Source organism: Lactuca serriola, chromosome 7, assembly GCF_051521515.1.
Source record: "Lactuca serriola cultivar US96UC23 chromosome 7, Lser_US96UC23_V15, whole genome shotgun sequence".
Classification (NCBI taxonomy): domain Eukaryota; kingdom Viridiplantae; phylum Streptophyta; class Magnoliopsida; order Asterales; family Asteraceae; genus Lactuca; species Lactuca serriola.
In genome coordinates this window covers 137377656-137387698 of record NC_136414.1, presented here as the reverse complement: position 1 = coordinate 137387698, position 10043 = coordinate 137377656, and the positions used below count along the sequence as shown (strand labels likewise).

General features: G+C 39.7%; 1 pseudogene; it reads right to left on the bottom strand.

The window, feature by feature from the left end:
• Positions 1–7680: 7680 nt before the first annotated feature.
• On the bottom strand, positions 7681–9769 carry LOC145063560 (putative receptor-like protein kinase At1g11050 pseudogene; annotated as a pseudogene).
• Between the last annotated feature and the right edge of the window lie 274 nt (positions 9770–10043).

The following is a 10043-nucleotide window of genomic DNA, read 5'->3' as shown; positions in this document are numbered from 1 at the left end:
AACAAGTAAAGTCTTGATTAAAACTTTAGTTCCAACCCTTAGAATTTTAAAAGTTAAAATTCAACCCTTATACTTTATAATATTATAAGTTAATAATATATATATGTATAAGATCAAGTCGTCTTACCGCTAGTACGCCTCATTCATAAGGCCGGTCTATAAGGGGGGTATAAGGTTGTTGCCTATAAAATGGCAACTTAATGGGTGTCCACTCTCACCGACCGCTTCCATGATCGGTGGAGGGTCGTTAGCCGAACGGGTAGGACAAGGACTTATAAATTCTCATTAAAAGTATGATGAATATATTAAAGTAACTAAATGCTTTTATTAAATTCCCAATCTTAGTTACTTTAGGAAAAATTTGAATAAGGTGCTAATCCATGAAATTACACTTTACACTTTGTTTAAGTCGTTAGTGGAGCGTGTGTGGTTAACCGGCACACTAACTTGAACTTAACAAGGTAGGTACAGGGTGACTTAATGTTTATCATAGTATCGATGGAGCGTGTGTGGTTAACCGGAAATCGATTGAGGGGTAATACTTTAAGGGTACCAAGTGATTTGCATGGTTACTTCACACCTCATTTTGTGATCCTCGACATCCCAGTCACAAAACTTGGAGGGCACACTCGAGATTGAAACATGCCATTGAAAAGTTCAATGAATCTCAAAGAATCTTGGAATTTCTAAGAACCAATTAAAAAAAGCTAATATCAATATTTCGTTTTTCATGGTGGAAATTGGTGGATCGTCATTCACCTACCTTTCAAATATGTTATTACTTAGATTACGGCATACCTCTTCTAAGTATAATATATTGTGATTGGGTCCTAGCCTTAATATTACATTTGGGTGTTTTATTAAGGACTATCTCTATATCTAAACTAAACTTTTCTTCTTTTCAGATGTCTGCAAACAATGCTGCTTCTGGCTCTAATCCTAATGGCTCCTTTTCTCTAATGAACTTGTGTGGGAAAGTCACTTTTGATGGATCCAACTTTAATGAATGGATCAGAAACATCCAAATGATTACCCGCTACGAGGACAAGGAATATGTCCTCGATAAGGAGCTTAAGGAAATCGATGAGACAATTGCCACTCCTCAAGAGATCGCTGACTTTAGGGCACATGAAAGGGATGCCACAAAGGTGGCATGCATCATGATGGCCACTATGACAACCGACCTCCAAAAGTCCTATGAGGACTTCTACCCTTTTGAAATGCACCAAGATTTGATGGAAAGATACCATCAAAGTGCAAGACAAGAGAGGTATGAAATCATCTCCTCCATGATAACAACCCGAATGAAGGATGGTGAACCCATCACGGGCCACATGTAGAGAATTCAAAGATTTGTCGACCGTTTGCTGAAGCTCAATGTGAACTTCCCCGAGGAGCTTGCAATAGATATCATTTTGCACTCCTTACTATCGTGCTATGATCAATTCCGCATGGCATATCACATGAACAAGGAAGAGGTCACTCTCAGCAAACTTCAAGCACTCTTAAAGACCACGGAAAGTGGTCTTAAGGGTAAGGCAGTTGTTACTACTCCTACTCCTACCAACTCCGCCCCTATCTTGGCAATCGGGAAAGGATGAGGGAAGAAGAGAAAGAGTTCTTTGAAGGGTACCAAGTCTAGGACCCTTGATGGCTCTTCTTCAAGTGGAACCAAGAAAGATTTTATCACTCCTTCTTCTGACCCAAAAGAGGCTGAATGCTTCTATTGCCATGAAAAGGCACATTGGAAGCGGAACTGCCCAAAGTACCAGCAAGATGTGAAGGATGGGAAAGTTAAACCCAACCATGCAGGTATTTACACTATCTTATCTAATAACTCACCCCATTCTAACTCATGGGTCCTTGATATCGGTTGTGGTATTCATATCTGTTCTGATTTGCAGGGACTAAGAAGAAGTGAGAATGTGGAGCAAGGAAGAATAAACCTGATCATGGGAAACAGGAAAGCTTCACCTTTCACCAAGATTGGAGTTTGTACTTTATCGCTAAGTAGTGGGTTTAGTTTAGATTTGAATAAATGTTGTTATTCGCCTGAAATGGCAAGAAATATTATTTCCTTTCATGCATTGTATAAACAAGGTTTTACCTTTTCATTTGATAATAAAGTTGGTTCGATTAATGCTTTCTTTAATAATGTTCTTTATTAAAGGATGGAGTCTTGGAGTCATTTGACCTAAAGTCAGATGATAGTTGCGAATCATGCTTACTTGGAAAAATGACAAAGTCACCCTTCACAGGTTCTTGTGAAAGGGGTGAAGGTTTGTGGGATCTTGTACACATGGATGTGTGTGGAGCCTTCAAACATGCCACAAGGGATGCTAATCGTTATTATTTAACTTTTACTGATGATTACAGTAGATATGGATATGTCTACATAATCAAGCATAAGTCAGAGACTTTCAAAATGTTTAAGGAATTTAAATAGGATGTCGAGAATCAATTGGGCAGGAACATTAAGATGCTTCGATCCGATCGAGGTGGTGAGTATCTTAGTTCAGAGTTCCTCAACTATCTTAGGGAATGTGGGGTTGTCTCAAAATTGACACCTCCCAGAACACCGCAGTTGAATGGTGTGGCTGAGAGGCGTAATCGTACCTTGCTAGATATGGTTCGTTCCATGAGGAGTCGAGCTACGCTACCAATCTCATTCTGGTGGTATGCCTTAGAGACTGCTGCCCATATCCTTAATCTAGTCCCTACAAAGAAAGTTTCCAAAACTCCTCACGAGATGTGGACTGGTAAAGTACCCAAACTAGACCACATCAAGATTTGGGGTTGTGAGGCTTTCGTGAGACGTGAGACTCATGATAAGCTTGGAACCCGAAGCGAGAGGTGTATTTTCATTGGCTACCCACAGAAATCCTTTGGTTACCTCTTCTACAGACCCAGTGATAATGTGGTCTTTGTAGCAAGAAGAGGAGTCTTTCGTGAAAGAGAATTCATAATCCAAGGAGACAGTGGGAGGCAAATTGACCTTGAAGAACTTCAAGAGTCAAGTGGTGATGGAACTTCAAACCCTAGCCCTCAACTTGAGGAGGAAACTCCTGTTGAGCCAATTGACGAGTCTATACCTTTGAGGCGATCCACGAGATTTAGGAATGCACCTGAGCATTACTATGGGTTCCATATTACTGCGGAAGGTGATACACTTATTAGTGATGAGACACTAGTAGGTCTGGATGAACCTAACAGTTACACATAAGCGATGGCAGGCCCCGAGTCTGCTAAATGGAAAGAGGCAATGGACAGCGAGATACAATCCATGTATGACAATCAAGTTTGGAACTTGGTTGAGAATGTACCAGGTCGTAAGACTGTAGGGTGCAAATAGATCTTCAAGAAGAAGACCGACAAGGATGGTAATGTACACATTTATAAGGAACGACTGGTTGCAAAGGGTTTCTCTCAAACTCCTGGAGTGGATTATGATGAGGCTTTTTCTCCAGTAGCAAAGATTAAGTCTATTAGGGTTATGTTAGCCATAGCTGCATTTCATGACTATGAAATATGGCAAATGGATGTCAAAACCGCTTTCCTTAATGGAAAGTTGACTAAAGATGTTTACATGAGTCAGCCAGAAGGTTTTGTCAGCAACGAGTACCCTAATAGAGTGTGTATGCTTGAGAAATCCATTTATGGGTTAAAGCAAGCACCTCGCAGATGGAATCTTTGCTTTGATGAGAAAGTTAAGGAATTTGGCTTTTCTAGGAGTGAAGATGAATCTTGTGTGTATGTCAAGGCTAGTGGGAGTATAGTTAGATTTTTGGTATTGTATGTGGATGACATACTACTCATAGGAAATGACATCCCAACTCTGCAGGAAGTTAAGTCCTGGCTTGGGAAGTGTTTCTCTATGAAGGACCTAGGAGAAGCTGCCTATATTCTAGGGATAAGGATCTTGAGAGACCGGAGTAAAAGACTAATTGGACTTAGTCAAAGTACCTACGTGGACAAGGTGTTGAAGAGATTCAGCATGCAGAACTCCAAGAAAGGAGAGTTACCCATCCAGAGTAACGCCAGATTGAGTAAGACACAGAGCCCTATTACTGAGGCTGAGATAGCAGAAATGAGTCGAGTGCCTTATGCTTCGGCAATAGGCTCGATCATGTATGCTATGACTTGTACTCGACCTGATGTAGCCTTTGCCTTGAGCATGGTTAGCAGGTATCAGGGGAACCCTGGCAAGGATCACTGGACTGCGGTGAAGAATATCCTCAAGTACCTACAGAGGACTAAGGACTGGGTCCTTACCCTCGGTGGGAGTGATGACTTGAGAGTTGTAGGGTACTGTGATGCTGGCTTCCAGACTGATAGGGATAATCTCCGCTCTCAGTTGGGCTGGGTCTTCACCCTAAACGGAGGAGCAATCACTTGGAAGAGTTCCAAGCAGGAGACAATGGCTGTTTCCACTTGTGAATCAGAGTATATAGTAGCGAGCGAAGCAACAAAGGAGGCTATATAGCTAAAGAACATCATTGGAGACCTTGGAGTTGTACCAGCTATAAAGGAGCCTATGGAAATTTTCTGTGATAGTGAAAGTGTTGTTGCCTTAGCTAAGGAACCAAGGGATCACGGGAGATCCAGACACATCGACAGAAAATATCATTTTATCAGACATCACATAGAAGAAGGAATCCTCGTTGCAAAGAGGGTATCATCGGATGAGAACCCAACAGATCCCCTCACGAAGGGACTGAATAGGGTTAAGCATCTCCAGCATGCTCGGAGCATAGGGCTGAACGATGATATAAGTTTTAGTAGTTAGATAAATTATGAAATTTGTAAAGTGTAATTGACATTTGATGATGAATAAAAGTTGTGTTTATTTATGAGTAAAGTGTTACTATATTTTGTCAATCGTTTACTATAATTTCTTTTGCATGTTTTGACTTCCAGAATAGTATGTTGTGGTTTTACATATTATTCAAATTTTCCACAGTCAGTCATATGTTGGAAGTAGATATGAAGTAAGACTGTCATGAAGTTGGTTGTAGGTGTCAAGATATAAGACAACACTTCATGAGTGCTCATATGTTCTGAGTATTGGATTCAACCCACGCTCACTGGAATCACTTCATGGAATTTATCTCGAGTGATCGTGAGACGATAATATCATATAAGTCTTCAAACCTAGAGATATGATTTGTTACTTATGAGTTGGTTATGCATTGATTGTACGTAAACGCATTCATAACTCGATGTTATAAAACGTGCTTTTGTGTATAATTCAATGAGTAGTAGAACAAACATATGAGTCAAAGTTTATCTGTTTCTTCTTGGATTAGAAGCTGATATATGGGCCCCTCGATGATTTTGTTTTGACCTATGTACCGGGCCCGGTCAGAACTAAATTGATGTGTTCAATTATGTTCTTTGTCAAACAAATCGGAAATCGGGAAACAAACTGCTGGACAATAAGTAAGATATTGTTCCATGTATTTGTCCGGCTGATATCTACAACAGAGGATTATGTGATCACTTATCTTAAATGGCATATCAGTTTTTCTCAGTTCCGAGAAACCTTGAGAGAGCTACGATTGTTGATCGGTTCCTGAAGTATTGCAGTTATAGTTATTAGACTTATTTAAGTGGGAGACTATTGGATAAGGTGTCTAAGTCCATAACTATTTCTGGTATGTACTTGACCCGACCCGTCATGGTCCATTTGGGTTGCATGGCACCATGCAATTGAATAAACTAAATGAGAGAAATAACACATATGGTTTATTAATATATTATAAGTTCTAATATATTAATAATATTATTTAATTAGTTTTGATCAAGAATTAATTAAGAGATCAAAAGATAACTAAATAAATATATGGGTAGATTATGTAAATCTTCCATATCTTATATAGTGGGCTAAGAGGCTCCATGGATTATCAAGTTGGGTTCCACCCATAGGATGCTCCATGGATGATTCATGGAGTTAACCCATGGATCAAGAAATGAAGAGTCATGTTACATTAGGGTTTACCTAATGCAACACACTATATAAGCAATGTGTTTCTCCCCAAAATCGGTTACACTAAGAAACAAGAGGGCTTGGCCGATTTTGCATGTGTTAGAGTATTCTCTCAAGTTTATTATTTGCATTTGGTGTTGTGTGAAGCATTTGAGGCATCACACTTGAGGTTCTAGGCTCACAAGGTTTCAAGTAACACTTTCAACAACAAGGTATGTAGTTCTATCTTTTATACAAAGAAAATTGTACCCCATGTATGCTAGATAGGTTCATAACCTTGGAAAACAACTTTGCATGATTATTAGACAAACATAGATCCAAGGTTATTAGGGTTGCATGTACACTTAGGAAGTGTTAGAATGCTCAAAACCCATCAGCACATACTAAGCAACTACAGTAATGATGTCAATTTCAAACAAGAAGCCCTCCTAGCCTATCAGGCATCATACGTCAGACAATTCTATCATGCAATTCTTGAAGATCCTTAGCCTGTCACTAGCATGAAATCCTATCTTAATCATCATAAACAAATAATAGTGTGGGTAACTTGGGGTATAATTTTTGCTCCGGCTGATGGTACACATTGCGTCCTTCTCTGGTTACTTTTGAAAACAATTTTGGGAATTTATTTTGAAAACTGTTACATATCCTTAGTTTGAGTTTGAATTCAAACGAATGCTCATCAATTCTCTCAAACCATGGCTCTAATACCAACTTGTAACATTCCAAAAACACGATAAAATTTTCATTTTTAATTTAATGGAAATCTTTTTTTTCATGCAAAACCATATCAAAATCAAGTATCAATATACAAATGTTCCCAAGAACAATGTATCATAAATCTCTAAAACATAACACCAAAGGATGTGTATGATCATGCCTTCGCCTTGTCCCGATCATCAAAAGTACCTGAAACATAAACTTAAACCGTAAGCCAAAGCTTAGTGAGTTTCCCAAATACAACACACAACTATACAAATAATAACATGCATATATGAGCCTTTAGCCTGACTGGACCGCCACACTAGGCCTACAGGCTATTAGGACCGCTCTCAAATCCGTCAACATGACTCGACCGTCGCGTCAGGCCTACAACCGATCTGGACCGCTCTCCTGGCCTTCAGCCTGACTGGACCGCCTCGTAGGCCTTCATTGTATCCGGACAACCCTGAGTATCCTGACTTTTAGCACAAAGCAGGACCGCCTCAACCCAACTGACCATAACACATAGGTGAAGGATATGGGTGAACCGTCACCAAAAAGAGATAGGCAAACTTCCAGATGGTTCTATAGATCCACAACTTGACAAGTGAGTCAAGCTACTTTCATGAATAAGAGGGATTTCCAAGGGTACAATAAAAAATGATCAAGAACATAGAGTAGTTAGTCTCAATGAGTTTACACCGTTCGTCATAGTTCTGTTCATCAAGATCAAGCATAATAGGTACGCACACTTTGATGTTGGTGATAAAAAAGGGTTTGTCGGTGGCAGTGCATGACCATTTGTGATGCAGGTAATGACAACTAGGATTAGAGACCAATAGAGAAGTTGACAAAGGAAGAAATGAAGGGAAATATCAGAGAGAGAGAGAGAGAGAGAGAGAGAGAGAGAGAGAGAGAGAGAGAGAGAGAGAGAGAGAGAGAGAGAGAGAGAGAGAGAGAGAGAGAGAGAGAGAGAGAGAGAGAGAGAGAGAGAGAGAGAGAGAGATTATAGCCTTTATACCATGTTACAAAGCGTATTTTCAAATATCAATTCCGATTCTCACTAGGTACATAATATATACACCACATACAAAATACATGGGCAGGGCAAATATATCACAATACAATACAAAGTAGGAGAAATACATCCCAATACAAATACAAAGCAAAACATGGGCCTAAATAGAATACGTGCTAATAGGTCGATCAGGAATAACCGGCACTTCAATATCTCCTTCCAACATCTTTAATGCCTCCATAATTGTAGGCCTAAAAGCAACAGTTGCATGAGCACACAAAATTCCAACAAGCACAAATCTCACCATATCCCCTGTAGGGTTCATAGTCTCTGAACTCATGGCATCTCCCAACGAATGATCCAAAACCAGCCCGACATCGCCTTCCTTTGTAAGTGACCAAGCCCAGTCAGTAATCAAAAGATGCGAGTCTAAGCAAGACAAATCGAGAGCTTTTCTCCCGCACATAATCTCCAATATCACAATCCCAAAGCTGTAGACATCGCTTTTCTCAGTTAATTGGCCGTAGATGGCATATTCTGGCGCTAAATATCCATGGGTTCCCGCAACTCTAGTGGTCAGATGTGACTGCCCTTCTCTACTTTGCTTGGCTAATCCGAAATCTGCCACTCGAGCTCTCATATTGGCATCTAGAAGTATATTTGTAGGTTTGATGTCTCTATGATAAATGGCAGGCTTCACTCCATAGTGAAGATAAGCTAAACCTTTAGCCACATCCAAAATTATGTTCTTTCTTTGAGACCATGTCAATCGTGGTTTTTCACTCATCGATGAAAACAAATGGTCGTCAAGATTCCCATTCGACATGTATTCATAGACAAGGAATCTTTCACCATCTCTCCTCTCGTAATCCTCATCTTCACCACGAATACAACACCCGATAAGTGGAACAAGATTTCGATGCCTCAAAGTGTTAATGATCTCAACTTCATTACAAAACTCATCCGTCCCTTCAAACTCTGATTCTATAAGCTGTTTAACAGCAACCACAGATCCATCAGACAAAACACCCTTATAAACAACCCCGAATCCACCTCTACCGATTAAATTGTTTATGGAGAAGTTATTGGTTGCCTTCTCAAGGTCAGAAAGCTTGAACCATGCAGAACCAGTGTTTGGACGTCGTCTTGGCAAACGTGATTCAAATGGATTAGTTCCAGATTCACCGATCTTTTGCTTTCTCTTCTTCCTATCCCACCAAAAGCATAATCCCACCAAACAAGAGATTACTACCATGAAAACAAGTCCTCCAACCAATCCATATATCAAAGAGGAACGACCATTTTTATGGGTTTTAGGTATAATGTTAATATCAAAGTTACAAGTTACAGCAGAATTACTTTCAGGCCCGAACTCATTGAGTATACCAGCACCATAAAGAACAATAAAGTAAAAGCAGTTATTTGAATGAGAAGCGTTACCATCTATCGACACGAGTTCTTTTTGAACTGTTAACGCAGCATAACCACAAGCATCACATGCAGTAAGTTCAGAGAGATCATCTCGACACGAAGAATCAAGAATTGTTTCATTCCCTAACTTTTGGCGCCAATCTTGGAGGGTCTGAATTCCAGCACAGGTATTCAACGAAATGACAAACTGCATAGGATCAAAACAAGAGGGAACGAGATTACTGGGGAGGGAAAGAGAGGTGAGTTTCTTCTGAAAATCTGAGAGGCAAGACGAGGACGTTTTGAGATCAGGGAGATGGAATTGAGAGGTGTCTTTGAGGTGTTGAGCTAAACTGATGCCGAAGACGCTAAGCAGTGTTTGACAACAATTAGTGGAATTGGTGATGGTTTTGGTTGGGTCGCCGGAGGGGCGGCAGTCGGCGGTTGGCCACTGGATTTGGCGGACGTAGTTGAAATCCATGGGACAAGAGGTGGAATTGGTGAGTGTTTGAGACCAAACTAAAGATGAAAAACTGAGAATCGCGAAGACAGACGCAGTTAATAAATGAATCATGTTGGATTGATGGCTTTTGAAATTGACCGATGATAAATATTAACAAAACAGGAGATATATAGAACTAGAAGCAACTTGGAGATGCAGATGCTACATGTTTTTGATAAATAGAAAATGTCGTTTTATAGACCGTCCAGTTTGCACCTATGAATTAAAAGTTGACTTTTCCATTTGAGCAATTAAATATAGAGTAAATTATATATTTGGTCTCTTATTTTAATTGATGTTTCTTTTTTGGTCCATGAATATTGAAAAATGTTTATTTTACCCTGGTCTTATTTATTTCTTCATCACCTTCTGGTTCAAATACGAAATCCCTTAAAAGCAATGCGAAATCCAAAAGTTGATCTTAA